Here is a 16,422-nt window from a genome sequence, read left to right on the forward strand (position 1 = left end):
TAAGGGGAAAGAAGGGCCAGTAGAGGAGGACATTGAGACTAAGCAGGAAATAAAAATCAAGGCCTACATACTTACCTGAAAGCCTGGAGAGAAAGTGCAAGGAGCCAGCAGGGAAAATAAACAGAGTGGTGTTGCAGGAAAAGTGATAATTTCATAGGTTGGTAAGTAAATGCTAATTTCAATACCTATCCTAAATTACTTTCAGGTTAACGTGTTAGTTGTTTGAGTAAATGCGGCTCAGGGTTGATGAGCTAGACTCTGAGTTTTGAACACTGTGATACATCAAGAAGGGAGAGAGTTACATTGGCGTATAGTCTACCTTGGTGTAACTTCACCTTGGTTTTTGGGAGCACCACCCGCTCTCCATTACAAGTAAAAATCAGGTGTGAGGTACCCTCTCCATTGTTGTACGTGGCACAGGTCTGGTCCATTCCCAGAATCTGTGCCATTGCAGTCACCCAAACCATCTTCTACTTCATCCGCAGGGACACCATATACAAAACTCTGGATAAGGGGGGAAGAACATGCCCAACACAGCCCTCACCCTGATGGCCACATGTTTGTGTGGCTGCATCAAGCTGTGCATAGATACTCAGTCCACAAATACCAGGTGTCACTACGTACTGAGGTTCATTGTGTTACAAAAGATGGGACTGGCATCATTGCCGATGCACTCTCTAAGTAATAGGACCATTCCATATCACCCTGTTCTTCATGGAGAAAAATGCAAAGAAAAATACCTTTGACCACAAATCCATCAGGAAGTGATCAGCATATAGCAACCTCAAGACCCTACAGGAAAAGAAGAGGGTGGATCCCTCACAAGACATGCAGGACTCAGCGTGTCATACCTAAATGCAGACAATAAGGTCAATGAGCTTCTGGTGCAGATTGAAACTGGAGGGTACAATGTTGTGGCTACAAGAGAATCAGGGCTGGGAACTAAATATTCAAGGATATGCATCCCAGCAGATGAGCAGACAGGGCAAGGCTAGTAAGAAATGAAATTAAATCAGGAGCAAGAAGTGATACAGGGTCAGAAGATAAGGAACTTGTGTGGGTAGAGTTGAGGAAGTACAAAGAGAAAAAGACCCTGATGAGAGTAGTGCACAGCACCCCTAGCAGTGATCAGGATGTGTGGCAGGAGATAGAAAAGGCATGCCATAAAGGAACTATTACAATAACCATGAGAGACTTCAATATGCAGATGGACTGGGAAAATCAAATGGGTGGCAGATCCCAAGAAAAGCAATTCATGCATTGTCAAAAATATTTTTTTGGAGCAGCTTGTGGTAGATGCCAGTAGGAACAGGCAATTCTGGATTTGGTGATGAGCAATCAGGCAGACTTGTTTAGGGAGCCTAAGATTAATGAACCTGTAGGGGACAGTGGTCACATGATGGAATTCACACTGCAGTTGGAGAGGGAGAAGCTGGAATCAGATGTAATGGTAATATAACTGAGTAAGGTATGTACAAAGATATGAGGGAGGAACTGGCCAGAGTTGATTGAAAGGGGAGCCACACTGGGAAGAAAGTGGAGCAGTCCTGGCAGGAGTTGCTGGGGTAATTCTGAAATTCTGGGAAATTTCAACCCAAGGAAGAAGAAACATATAAAGGGGAGGCAAAGCAACCATAACTGACAAGGGAAGCCAGGGACAGCATAAAAGCACAATCAAAAGCTTACAATGTGACAAAGATTAGTGGGAAGCCAGAGGATTGGAAAGCCTTGAAAAACCACAGAGGGCAACTAAAAAAGTTATGTCGGAGGAGAAGATGAAACATGAAGGTAAGCTAGCTAGTAGTATAAAAGAAAATTGTAAGAGTTTTTGTTAGATAAACAAAACAGACAGAGACAAGAATAGACATTTGACAACTGGTAAATGAGGCTGTTGAAGTAATAACGGGGAAAAAAAATGGCAGAGGAACTGATTAGGTACTTTGCATCAGTCTTCACAGTGGAAGACACCAGCAGCTTACAAGAATTTTGAGACAGAGAGATAGTGGCCATCACTAAGGAGAAGGTGTTGGGAAAACTCAAAGCTTGAAAGTGGGTAAATAACCCAAACTAGATAGGCTGCAGCCCAGACCTCTGAAATATTTGGGAGATGTTGCTGGTGATCTTTAAGGAATTACTGGGGTCAGCAAGGGTTCCAGAGAACTTGAAGATGGCTAATGTAGCATCCCTATTTAAGAAGGGAGGGTCACAGAAGTTGGGAGCAAAAAGACAAGTAGTTGTTATAGGGGATTCTATAATTAGGGGGACAGATAGTATCCTATGCAAGCTGGACCGGGAGTCTCGCATGGTGTGTTGCCTGCCCGGTACCAGTGTGCGGGACATCTCCGATCGGCTTGAAAGGATATTGGAGCAGGAGGGGGAGGATCCAGTTGTTGTGGTCCACGTTGGGACTAACAACATAGGCAAAACTTGGGTGGAGGACCTGTTTGGGGATTGTCAAGCACTAGGAAGGAAATTGAAGTACAGGTCCTCAAGGGTCATAATCTCCGGATTACTGCCCGAGCCACGTGCCAATTGGCATCGGGATAAGAAAATTAGGGAAGTAAACACGTGGCTAAGGGATTGGTGTGGGAAAGAGGGATTCCATTTCATGGGGCATTGGCATCAGTTTTGGAACCGGGGAGATCTGTACTGTTGGGATGGTCTCTGCCTGAACCGATCTGTGCCAATGTTCTAGCGAAGAGGATAAATAGGGTAGTCAGTAGGACTTTAAACTTCTGAGATGGGGGGAAGGGAAAGTGAAAGCGACAGGAAGTATGGAGTTAAATGGAAAGATAAGCAGGAGGGTAGCATGTATGCAGGTGGATTTAACCTTGAGGCAGATTAGGAATGCAACAAAAAGGAAGGATAACTTAGGACATCTTATGACTTCCAATATCTCTAATGATAAGAATGTTAGCATTAAGGCACTTTACCTGAATGCTCGTAGCATTCGTAACAAATTAGATGAACTTATGGCACAGATCATCGTGAATGATTATGATGTGGTAGGCATCACAGAGACGTGGTTACAGGGGGTTCAGGACTGGCAGTTAAACATCCAAGGATTTACAACTTATCGAAAAGACAGGGAGGTGGGCAGAGGGGGCGGGGTGGCCTTGTTAGTTAAGAACAAATTAAATCTATGGCACTGAATGACATAGGGTCGGATGATGTGGAGTTTGTGTGGGTGGAATTGAGGAACCACAAAGGCAAAAAAACCAGTCTGACAGAAGGAAGAGAGTTGGGATAAGAGGTTCTTTTTCGGAATGGCAGCCGGTGACAAGCGGTGTCCCACAGGGTTCAGTATTAGGTCCACAGCTGTTCACGTTATATATTAATGATCTGGATGAAGGGACTGGGGGCATTCTAGCGAAGTTTGCCGATGATACAAAGACAGGTGGACAGACAGGTAGTACTGAGGAAGTGGGGAGGCTGCAGAAGGATCTAGACAGTTTGGGAGAGTGGTCCAGGAAATGGCTGATGAAGTTCAATGTGAGCAAATGTGAGGTCTTGCACTTTGGAAACAAGAATACAAGCATGGACTACTTTCTAAATGGTGAGAAAATTCATAAAGCCAAAGTACAAAGAGATCTGGGAGTGCTGGTCGAGGATTCTCTAAAGGTAAACATGCAGGTTGAATCCGTGATTAAGAAAGCGAATGCAATGTTGTCATTTATCTCAAGAGGGTTGGAATATAAAAGCTGTGATGTGCTACTGAGACTTTATAAAGTTCTGGTTAGGCCCCATTTGGAGTACTGTGTCCAGTTTTGGGCCCCACACTTCAGGAGGGACATCCTGGCACTGGAGCATGTCCAGCGGAGATTCACATGGATGATCCCTGGAATGGTAGGTCTAACATACGAGGAACGGCTGAGGATCCTGGGATTGTACTCATTGGAGTTTAGAAGGTTAAGGGGAGATCTAATAGAAACTTACAAGATAATACATGGCTTGGAAAGGGTGGACGCTAAGAAATTGTTTCCGTTAGGCGGGGAGACTAGGACCCGTGGGCACAGCCTTAAAATTAGAGGGGGGTCAATTCAAAACAGAAATGCGGAGATATTTCTTCAGTCAGAGAGTGGTGGGCCTGTGGAATTCATTGCCGCGGAGTGCAGTGGAGGCCGGGACGCTAAATGCCTTCAAGGCAGAGATTGATAAATTCTTGATGTCACAAGGAATTAAGGGCTACGGGGAGAATGCAGGTAAGTGAAGTTGAAATGCCCATCAGCCATGATTGAATGGTGGAGTGGACTCGATGGGCCGAATGGCCTTACTTCCACTCCTATGTCTTATGGTCTTATGGAAATTATAGGTCAATTAGCATGACCCTAGTCATTGGTAAGATTTTAGAATCCATTACTAAGGATTAGATTGCGGAGTACTTGGAGGTGCATAGTAAAAAGGACAGAGTCAGCATAACTTTGTCAAGAAGAGGTCATTCCTGACCAGTCTGTTACAATTCTTTGTGAATGTAACAAGTAAGTTAGGCAAAGCAGACCCATTTGGATTTCCAGAAGGCCTTTGACAAAGTGCTGCACAGGAGGCTGCTAAATAACCAAAGAGCCCATTGTGGTCGGGGCAAGGTATTGGCATGCATAGCATCTTTTTCAGGATGGCAGTCAGTGACTAGTGGGATTCTGTAGGTGTCAACTACAGGTGGGACCACAACTATTCACGTTATATGTTAATGATCTGGATGAAGGAACTGAGGATATTGTTGCTAGGTTTGCAGATGATACAAATATAAGTTCTAAAGAAGCGTGGAGGCTGCAGAAAGACTTGGACAAGGTAGGCGATTGGATAACCAAGTGGTAGATAGAATGCAATGTGGGAAAATATGAAGTTATGCACTTTAGTAAGAAGAATAGAAGCATAGACTATTTTTGAGATGGTGAAAGGCTTCAGAAATCTGAAGCACAAAGTAGCTTAGGAGTCCTGTTCAGCATTTTGTAAAGGTTAACATGCAGGTTCAGTTGACAGTTGGGAAAGTAAATGCAATATTAGCATTCAAGAGGGCTGGAATACAAGAGGAGGTATGTACCGCTGAGGGCATATAAGGCTCTGGTCAGACGATGTTTGGAATATTATGTGCATTTTTGGGCTCCAAATCTAAGGAAGGGTATACTGGCATTTGCGGGTATCCAAAAGAGATATAGTTGGCATGGAGAAGATGTTTCCACTAGTAGGAGAGACTAGCACCCAAGGGCACAATTTCAGAATGAAGGGATAACCATTTAGCACTGAAATGAGGAGGAATATCTTCAGCCAAAGAGTGGTGAATTTGTAGAAGTCACTGCTACAGCAAGTTATTGAGGCCAAGTCTTTGAGTGTCTTTAAGATAGAGACAAGGAATCCACAAAAGGACATAGATAGGTTAAATGAGTAGGTAAAGACCTGGCTAATGGAGAACAATGTAGGAAAGCATGAAATAGTCCATTTTAGCAGAAAGAATGAATAAGAAACATATTATCAAAACAGTGAGATGTTGAAGAGCTCTGGAAAGCAGATAGATCTCGATGCCCCAGTGTTTGAATCACAGAAGGTTAGGATGCAAGAACAGAAAGTAAACAGGGAAGCTAAAAAAATGTTATGTTTCACTGTGAGGAAAATTGAATGCAAGGGTAGGCAGCTTATGCTTTTGTTATATCGGTGTTCGTGAGATAACATCTGGAATACGATGTACAGAACTGATCACCATACCTACAAAAGGATGTTAATGCATTAGAAGCAATTTAGAGAAAGTTTACTTCACTAAAACCTGGAATGAGCAGTTTGCCTTATGAGGGAAGGCGAGACAAATTCGGCCTATATCCTTTGGTGGTTAGAAGAATCAGAAATGACATATCTAAAATATACAAGATTCTGAGGGGTCTTGACCAGATGGATGTTGAAAGCAAGTGGGAGAATCTAGAATTAGGGATCATAAATTAAAAATAAGGGGCATGCATTTAAAACATTTTTTCCCTTGGGGGGTTTGAGTGTCTTTGGAACTGCCTTCCATAAAAGGCAGCGAATGCAGACTCTCAAATATTTTTAAGGCAAAGGAGATAAAATTCTTGATTACCAAGGAGATGAAAGATTATCGGGGTATACATAAATGTAGATTTGAGGTTAAATTAACTGAGTCATGATCTTATTGAATGGCACAGCAGGTATGAAAGGTCAAGTGGCCTCCTCTTTTTCCAAATTCAAAAACAAACCATCATTGAAAAATGTGTTTAGACTGGAAATTACTTGATTTTACTTTCCATGAGTAGATTACTTCTATGGTGCTAGTACAGGAACTTCATGCTATTCAATGCATTTTAAAGCTGAGGCAGACCTTTACTTTATGCAAAATTATTTCTACTCAAAACAACAAGTTTTGGATTTCCAGATTTGCATGTGCATCTTTCATTGCCTGAAGTTGCTGTAGCGCATTCAAATAAATAACAGTGAACATTACCAGCTGCACCATGTATTGAAAACAATTTCTTGGCAAATATTGAAAGACTGTAGTTCCTGGAGGAGGGGAATAGTAGCAAGAACTCCCAGATCACAGATGTTCTCTTAAAATTTTACTGGCTTAAGGAAGTACTAAATGGACAGATGCTTCAGCATTGTTAGAGGAATGCTTCATAAGAAGATTCTTTCGAGCAGTGTTCCTGCTAAGCTGTATGATCCCATGTTTCTGCAGTAGCTTGGAAGATAGCACATAGACCTTATTCTGTAAGAAATAAAATGTTTGTACAGCCATTTAAAAAAAGACCTTTAAATGGACTCTGTGCTGAAAATACTAAAATATTAGTTCAGACACTATGGAAAGATATAGCTGAATAAATGTGGGCCACATTCACATTCCAAAAAAATGCAACAAAACACAGGAAGTAGGTTAATGACTTTCCACAATGGTGACCAAGATAATTCATGAGACTTTTTCCAAATCATATTCTGTAGAAAGGAAAATCTTCAATTGTCATCGTTATATCATTATAGATCTGCAAAGGCATTAAGTGATGTGTGTGTGTGACTGACATACTTGGAAGGTATGTCTCAGAAAAGTGTAAAGACAGTGTTGTATAAAGACAGTAGGAATGAGGTCTGAGTGCCAGATACATTGCTGTGTGTGTGATAAAAGGATGTTGTATTGTGCAAAGTCAGAGCTGAGTGATGTGGTGAAATCTACTGTGACCTTGACCACCCTAGTAAAGCCAGTAAACATTTCTTGCAACTGCTATTAATTCCTGATGAAGAGGTTTTGCTCAAAACGTCAACTGTCTGGCTCCTCAGATGCTGCCTGACCAGCTGTGCTTTTCCAGCACCACACGTTTTGACTCTGATCTCCAGCATATGTAGTCCTCACTTTCTCCACTTCTATTATGTCCAAAGTGAACGACTTTAACTATCCAGTGCCCTTGTCATTTCCTTGTGAGGAGGGCCTCAAAGACTTTCTGCCACTTTGGTTAAAACATGGCATTTTTCTGTCCTTCACGAGGTCATAAGGATCTGATGGTTAGTATCAGTGAAGGAGGAACCCCTCTCACAATTCCCTGGAGCCAGAGGGAATCCAGCAGATTACAGCCCATTGATGCAGCATCCCTTGAATAGTGACTGCATCTTTGCTAAACAGAAAGCTACTGGAGCATAATGTTCACTCAAAATGTGAGTCAATCATGGGCCATATCTCCATTATTCATTCAGCCTCAGCCTAAACCTCAGCTTGTGCATCAACTTGGTGGAAGTGCTGTGCCAGCTGAGTGACCAACACATCACATCAGCAAGAGAGTGCCTGCTATCCTAAGACTGCACCAACCTAAAATGTATCATTGTACTCAATAGTGTTCATTGTAATGATTACATGACAGATGATGAAGTGATTGTCTCTGCCTCCCAAAGCATCCTTGGAAGTTTCACAAATAATGGGATAATAATTTTAGCCAACATTAACCTCTTCTTTCGACATTGCTGCTAATTTCTGCAACATAAAGATGCCAATGCTCCATTTGAAAGCATCAATGACATGTGCAAATCATCTTTGACCAGAAATTGAACCCTGAACACATTCATTCCATATGTGTATTATAAATGGGTGATAAAACTGCAAATGAAATGAAGCTGAAGTTTGCAAACATATGCTCCATGTACTTGTACCATCAATATCTTACAGCCAGCAGATGTGGATCTTATGCTTTTGTCTGAAAATTGACCTTGACTTTACCTGTCCTGGGTATTGTCTCAACCATTTTCTGATTGCTTCATATTGGTTCAACAACACTTTCCCATACAATTCTACCCCAACACACACACAATGGAGACCCACCACATTGAGCTTCTCCTCCAGTTGTCATCCTTGCTCTGTGAGCCCAACATTACACACTGGTGATGCCCTCCTTGGTCTTCAACATGCCCCTGTTAAGGCCACATTGGTGATAACCAAAACTCCCTCCCCTCCATCCCCCCATACCTTACCCTACCCCTGGATAGTGTTCCACATGGCCCCCTTAACTCTTCAGATTCCCTTTCACCACCCTTGTTCCCACCTCAACGCATATGTCTCCTTTCCCCATTTGACTCCCTGTGCCCATTTTGGCAATGATAACATTTTTGCTCTACAGCATCCCCCTCCTTACAGCCTTGTCAATGAGCACCACACTGGTCCCCAGTGAATGTGATCATCTCTTAACTCTGACTAACTTTAATAAGCAAGCATTAGCCCTGACCACTGTCTTTATAGATCCCTGGCTGATGATATGTGATTTCCCTGACTGTTTGGGATAACACTAGAGAGCTGACCATTTCCTATCCTGGATTGTAGTCAGACATATCCCCAGACCAACTTGACTGGACAACTGACCAAGGCCAAGCTGCTGGACTATGTACAAACTATGTCCATATTGATGATACCTGGACAGCATTCCCCCCCCCCCCCCCCCACACCCCCCACCCCCAGACTGAGGATTAGACCCCATTTCAGTTTGTGACAGGGCTGTTTAAATCAAATGAGCATGCAATGTGCTTGCCACATAGGTAACTGGCACGTGCTGTAGTTGTTTATTGATATAGGAGGAGAAAGTGAGGACTGCAGATGCTGGAGATCAGAGCTGAAAGTGTGTTGCTGGAAAAGCACAGCAGGTCAGGCAGCATCGAAGGAACAGGAGAATCGACGTTTCGGGCATGAGCCCTTCTTCTTGTTTATTGATATATCTGTGTTGTACAATAGGATGTTCACCCACACTGGACAAATCCTTTCTGACAAGCTTCACTAGTTGCCTATATGTGGTATAGAACACCATTACCAGTACTGCTAACCTTTAGGCTCTAGCTGAAGGTTGGTAAGGCCATTTTTCGGATTATGCGCATAATTCCTGTCACCCTGCTATAGGAAAGATATTATTAAATTGGAGAGGGTGCAAAAAAGATTTCCAAGGATGTTGCAGGACTGGAGAGTTTGAGTGATAAGGAGAGGCTGGATAGGCTGGGACCTTTTTCACTGGAGTGCAGGAGGTTGAGGGGTGACTGGAGTGCAGAGGTTTATAAAATCATGAAGGGCATAGATAAGGTGAATAACAAAGGATGTTTACTAAGACGTTGCCTGGTATGGGGGATTTTAGAAAGGTTGGATAGACTGGGTTTCTTTTCACTGGAACACAGGAACTTGAGGGCAACCTGATAGACGGGTTTTTTTGTGAATGGCATAGATAGATTAGATTAATGGCATAGATAGATTGAGGCTTTTTCCCAGTTAGGAAGGGTCAATTACTAGGGGACACAGTTTCAAGGTGTGGGGTAGGGCCAGCACAGTGGCTCAGAGGTTAGCACTGTACCCTTACAGTGCCAGGACCCAGGTTCAAATCCCATCTTGGGCAACTGTCTGCGTGGAGTTTGCACATTCTCCCCGTGTCTGTGTGGGTTTCCTCCGGGTGCTCCGGTTTCCTCCCACAGTCCAATGTGCAGGTTAGGTGAATTGGCCATGCTAAATTGCCCATAGTGTTAGATGTATTAGTCAGGGGTAAATGTAGGGGAATGGGTCTGGGTGGGTTGCTCTTCGGAGGGTTGGTGTGGACTTGTTGGACCGAAGGGCCTGATTCCACACTGTAGGGAATCAAATCAGATGTGCGAGGCAAGTTTTTTGCACAATGTGCTAACAGGCATGACAACGCATGGCAAGGGAAGGCATGGGTGCTAAATCAGCAAGTTTTAAGAGAACAAGCAAGCAGCCCCAAGATGCAGTCTGGTTCAATCCGTGAGCTGGATGTCTGTCCTATGTGCTATGTCCTTAAAGTAACTTTTTAACACTGAGTTCTGAAGAAGGGTCACTCGACTCGAAGTGTGACTTGGATTTCTCTCCACTGATGCTGCCTGATCTGCTGAGCATTTCCAGCAATTTCTATTTTTGCCTCTGTTTTCATTACTATATGTCCTGTGATGCAAATCTGTGCTTCCAAAACCTCCTGTAATTGGATTGGCGAGGTCCATGAGGATACTGAAGGGTTGATAAATACCTTGATTTACCATGGCAGTAGCCCCCGAGTAAAGGTTATCTCCTCTGAGTTGACTGGGGGCAGCTGACAGTTGATAGTCTTCACAATATTTTCATTGAGGCAATTTCTGTTCACTCAGTGAAGACATCTGCTATCCATCACAGCAAGGTGATCGTCTGGTGGTATTATTGCCAGACTGTTAATTCAATGATCTGGGTAATCTGGAAATCTAGGTTCAAATGCCACCACAGCAAATGGTGGAATTTGAATTCAATTTTTTAAAAATCTGGAATTAATGATGACTATGAACCCATTGTCAATTGTCTAATGTCCTTGTCTAATGCTCGCCTATTCATTCCTACGAATGAATTAAAAATAATTCAATCTGATGAATCAGAGAGAGTGATGGGATTAAAAGTAAAAGCTATCATCAATTTCACATGGAATTTTAGTGAAATAACTCCACAGAGGCCAGTATCTGATCACCAAGTCAGCCTTTATTTACAGGTGTGTAGTACTTCATACTGGCCTGGCTTCCGCAGAGCCACCTGTCAGAATGAACAGGATGAGATACTTCTTTTTATTTGTTTTATTTTTATTTTTTTCACCCCCACACTGCTGCCTAACTGCGGTAGTGCTTATTTAACAGTCCTGTTTATTTCTTTTTAAAAAAATTTTTAACCCGCACATTACCGCCTAAAGGCGGTAATGCCTATCTTTCCCCCCAGCACCCATGTTGTGTGTGTGTGCAGGTGTGAGACACAGTGAAAGACACAAGGTGCACGAATCTTTATTCAAATTTCCACCACCAGGAAGAAAGGAAACACCCGAGTAGCCAATGACAAGCGCTGCCCTTCATATCAAAGGGCAGTGCCGTGTGATCAAACAGTGCAGGGGAGGGCAGGGGTTAAATCAAAATAGAGATGGAGGGGAAAATAATACACTCCACTCCCTGCGGCACCCACCTCTCCCTGAATTCCTCCAGGGTGTTGGTGGACACCGCGTACTCCTTCTCCAAGGACACCCGGGCTCTAACGTAACCGCGGAAGAAGGGCAGGCAGTCGCCCTAATGACCCCCTCCATGGCCCGCTGCCTCGACCTGTTGATGGCCAGTTTGGCCAGGCCCAGGAGCAGACCCATGAGGAGGTCTTCAGACCTGCCTTCCCTCCTTCGTACCGGGTGCCCGAAAATCAGGAGCGTGGGACTGAAGTGCAACCAAAAGCAGAGGAGGAGGTTTTTAAGAAAATCAAAAAGGGAGTGCAAACACCCACACCCAATATACACGTGGTCCACGGACTCCACAGCGCCACAGAACAAGCAGTTAGGCTGGGAGTCCATGAACCACCGCAATCTGCGGTTGCAGGGGACCGCTGCGTGCAGCACCCTCCAGCCCAGATCCCCAAGAGAAAGGGGGAGGACTCCCGCATAGAGAGCCCTCCACTGGGGATCCCCACCGCCCGGTGGCAAATGGGCACACCAAGGCATGTCCGGACGGTGGATGAGGGAGAAGAGGTGGACGGTGTGCAGCAGCAGTCTATACAGGGCCCGCCTTTTTACCCCCTGAAAGGGAACAGAATTAAAATTCCGGAGGCGGCTCAGTTTGTGGGGTACAGGCTCCCGCAGGAAGTACAGGACCTTGGGGCCAATGTGAAATTCCGTCCAGGCTGGGGTAAGTGCGGATGGGATACACTTCTGTTTTTTTTTATTTAACCCCCACACTACAGCCCAACTGCAGTAGTGCTTATTTTTTCCCCAGCACCCATGGTGTGTGGGTGCAGGTGTGAGACACAGTGAGAGACACAAGGTGTACGAATCTTTATTCAATTTCCACCACCAGGAAGATAGGAAAACACCCGGGTGGCCAGTGACAAACACTGCCCTTCACATCAAGGAGCAGTGCTGTGTGATCAAAACAGTAAAGGGGAGGTCGGGGACCAAATCAAAATAGAGTTAGAGGGGGAAATAATACACTCCACTCCCTGCGGCGCCCACCTCTCCCTGAACAACTCCAGGGTGTTGGTCAACACTGCGTGCTCCTTCTCCAAGGACACCCGGGCCCTAACGTAACTGCAGAAGAGGGGCAGGCAGTCGGCCCTAACGACCCCCTCCACGGCCCGCTGCCTGGACCTGTTGATGGCCAGTTTGGCCAGGCCCAGGAGCAGACCCATGAGGAGGTCTTCAGACCTGCCCTCCCTCCTCCGTACCGGGTGCCCGAAGATCAGGAGCGTGGGACTGAAGTGCAGCCAAAAACAGAGGAGGAGGTTTTTCAGAAAATCAAAAAGGGAGTGCAAACGCCCACACCCAATATATACATGGTCCACGGACTCCACAGCGCCACAGAACAAGCAGTTGGGCTGGGAGTCCGTGAACCACCGCAATCTGCGGTTGCAGGGGACTGCTGCGTGCAGCACCTTCCACCCCAGATCCCCGAGAGAAAGGGGGAGGACTCCCGCGTAGAGAGCCCTGCACTGGGGATCCCAACCGCCCGGTGGCAAATGGGCACGCCAAGGCGTGACCGGACGGTGGATGAGGGAGAAGAGGTGGATGGTGTGCAGCAGCAGTCTATATAGGGCCCACCTTTTTAACCCCTGGAAGGGAACAAAATTAAAATTCCGGAGGCAGCTCAGGTTGTGGGGCACAGGCTTACGCGGGAAGTACGGGACCTTGGGGCCAATGTGAAATCCGTCCGGGCTGGGGTAAGCACGGATGGGTACACTTCTGTTTATTTTTTTTTAGAGACAAGGTGCACAAACCTTTATTTAGTTTCCACCATCAGGAAGACAAGAAAACACCCGAGTGGCCAGTGACAAGCACTGCCCTTCACATCAAAGGTCAGTGCTGTGTGATCAAAACAGTGAAGGGGAGGATAGGGACTAAATCAAAATAGAGTTGGAGGGGGAAATAATGCACTCCACTCCCTGCGGCGCCCACCTCTCCCTGAACAACTCCAGGGTATTGGTGCACACCGCGTGCTCCTTCTCCAAGGACACCCGGGCTCTAACGTAACCGCGGAAGAAGGGCAGGCAGTCGGCCCTAACGACCCCCTCCACGGCCCGCTGCCTGGACCTGTTGATGGCCAGTTTGGCCAGGCCCAGGAGCAGACCCACGAGGAGGTCTTCAGACCTGCCCTCCCTCCTCCGTACCGGGTGCCCAAAGATCAGGAGCGTGGGACTGAAGTGCAACCAAAAACAGAGGAGGAGTTTTTGAGAAAATCAAAAAGGGAGTGCAAACACCCACACCCAATATATACATGGTCCATGGACTCCACAGCGCCACAGAACAAGCAGTTGGGCTGGGAGTCCGTGAACCACCGCAATCTGCGGTTGCAGGGGACTGCTGCGTGCTGCACCCTCCACCCCAGATCCCCGAGAGAAAGCGGGAGGACTCCCATGTAGAGAGCCCTCCACTGGGGATCCCCACCGCCCGGTGGCAAATGGGCACGCCAAGGCGTGTCCGGACAGTGGATGAGGGAGAAGAGGTGGACGGTGTGCAGCAGCAGTCTATATAGGGCCCTCCTTTTTAACCCCTGGAAGGGAACAAATTTAAAATTCCGGAGGCGGCTCAGGTTGTGGGGCATAGGCTCACGCGGGAAGTACGGGACCTTGAGGCCAATGTGAAATCCGACCGGGCTGGGGTAAGCACGGATGGGATACACTTCTGTTTACATTTGTCAGCCAGGACTCCCTGATTGGACTAGATTAACAGCCCTAATCAGGAAACTCATATTCTATGAGGTCCACCTGGCTGACCTCGTTACAATCACTATATTTAGTGTTTTCAAATAATGTCACTGAGAAGCAGCATAGAGGTAAGCATGAGGGGAAGTTGAAAGATAGATCCTTGAGAAACACCAGAAAGAATGGTGCAGAAGCAATAAGGAAAGACATTGCAAATAATTATCTGGCTACAAATGGAGATACAGTACAAGAATTTAAATAAACAATAGCATGGACCCAACAGGACAACTGGAGAAATGTATTGGAAGATGGTGGTCTGTTCAACTTTGATTGATTAAGACAGTGAAATTATTTTGATTACAACCATTTTCCTTCTTTGTCAGAGATTAGAACTGTTTGGAGCGTTTCGAACATGGTTCTAGGTCAGGGGTTTGGGATATTTACAGCAGATTAAAGGACTAGGGAGCAGAATGGGAGGTCAGAGAAGAGCAGCAGTTTGCAGGGGAGATAGAAAAACTACTGGAAGAAGATAAGAGTTCAGTACTGAGGCCGGAGGCTTGGCCTAGCTTAAAAGGATTAGAGGACTGCAGCAAAGGCAGCTGGATAGATGGTCACAATCAAATCACAGTGACACAATAGTGCATGAGCTGATCACACTTGTTAATGTAGGTGAGGGTGGAGAAGGCAGGGGAAGGAGATTTGAGATGACACTTTGCAATTGCAAAAGGAAGGGGTCACTGCCTTCACATAAAGAATAGTTTCATGTACATTTTTGTATCTCGAGTAGCAGCTACCATTGTTGAAAAAGGACAGTCAGAGGTCAATTTGGACATAATCCAAGCTTCCAACACCTAATTGGAATGATTTGATCAGTAGTGAACAACCATTAGTACTTCTGAGCTTTTTCTCTAAAGGAGTCTGGTGTACAGTGTAAAGGCATGGAATGAGAAGGCCGTTTCTGGAGCAACATGGCTCTCAATTTCAAATTGAAGAATAGTAATACTTACAGTTGCAATGAAATAAAAGGTTTACTTTGGCCATTATTATGTGCATTCTACTGTTTTTGTGTCAGGGTCAATATTTTGTAGAGCTTGATGACATCCAATGGAACACAGAATTCATTTTATCTCTGCTACTCAACTGTTGCTCCGCAAGCAAAACTGTTCAGCTATACAGAGAAAACTCAATTATCCGAATACCAATTATCCAAAAATCGGATTATCCAAAGGAGATCTCGAAGTCCCAATAGAAACATTACATCAAAGACGTGTTTCCAGCAGTGATCCCGTCTTTTGTTTACGGTGATTAAATAGGCACCGTCTCCAAATGACTGACCTCCTACCCTCTCCCCCTCGCCACACTTTCCCTGGAGTTCCCTAACCCCATCCGTCCCTTCCCCTTCCCAGGAACAATCTCTCCAACATTGTCCTGTACAGGGCAAACATGGAACCTGTCATAAAATTGCAGTAAGAAGTTGTGTGTGTGGGGGGGGCTGTGTCTGTGTGTGCACTACTTGGAGACTTGCCCCACAAAGGCTGCGGCAGCAGCAGTCTTGTTATGGTGTACAGTCTGGCTGCCCCAGAGAGGGGCCAGGTGTGGACAGGCGGGGGTGGGGGGAATTGTGGCTGGGGGGCTGTGTTGAGGGCAGGGGATCACATGCTTTGTGCTGGGGGCAGGAGGCAGGGTTGGACCAGGTTGGGGGGGGGGCGGAGTTGGACCGGGTCAAGGGCGGAGGCTCACGTGCTTTGTCCTGGTGGGGGGAACAAGAGAGGGGCGGTGTTGGGGACGGGGTCTCATGTGCTGTGCGCTGCTGCAGTCTCCTGAATGGGTAGCAGACTTTGAAGACTCCGAGCCCCAGAGGAAAGGCACTTAATCGATTAACCGAATAATCGATTATCCGAACGAAATACTACCCGCCTATCACATTCGGATAATCGAGTTTCCACTGTAATTCTATTTTTTTAGGGTCCATAGTCTCTGGGAGTAAGTACCTACCAGGTATTTTTCCTTAATGTACTCTTTTCATGGGTACCTCTTTTGTTCCCTATTGCTCCTGCTCAGTCTGCATCTATGTTATATAATTATATATGGGATGATCACATGCTAAGTGTGGTTATGACATTTAGCCAGAGAAGCAAAAGATGTGACTGCCTATAAATTGCTAAGAGGTAGCACATAGAAGCTTTTGTTTGTGGCTCAGCTAAGAAAAGAGTAAGAAAATTGCTCCTGTCAACACTTATCTTTCACATATTGAACAAAGTGTATGAAAGTAACATGTAGGTAAT

The sequence above is a fragment of the Chiloscyllium plagiosum genome, unplaced genomic scaffold (assembly GCF_037043375.1).
Source record: "Chiloscyllium plagiosum isolate Xiang-an unplaced genomic scaffold, Cpla_swu_hap1 HiC_scaffold_7, whole genome shotgun sequence".
NCBI lineage: Eukaryota > Metazoa > Chordata > Chondrichthyes > Orectolobiformes > Hemiscylliidae > Chiloscyllium > Chiloscyllium plagiosum.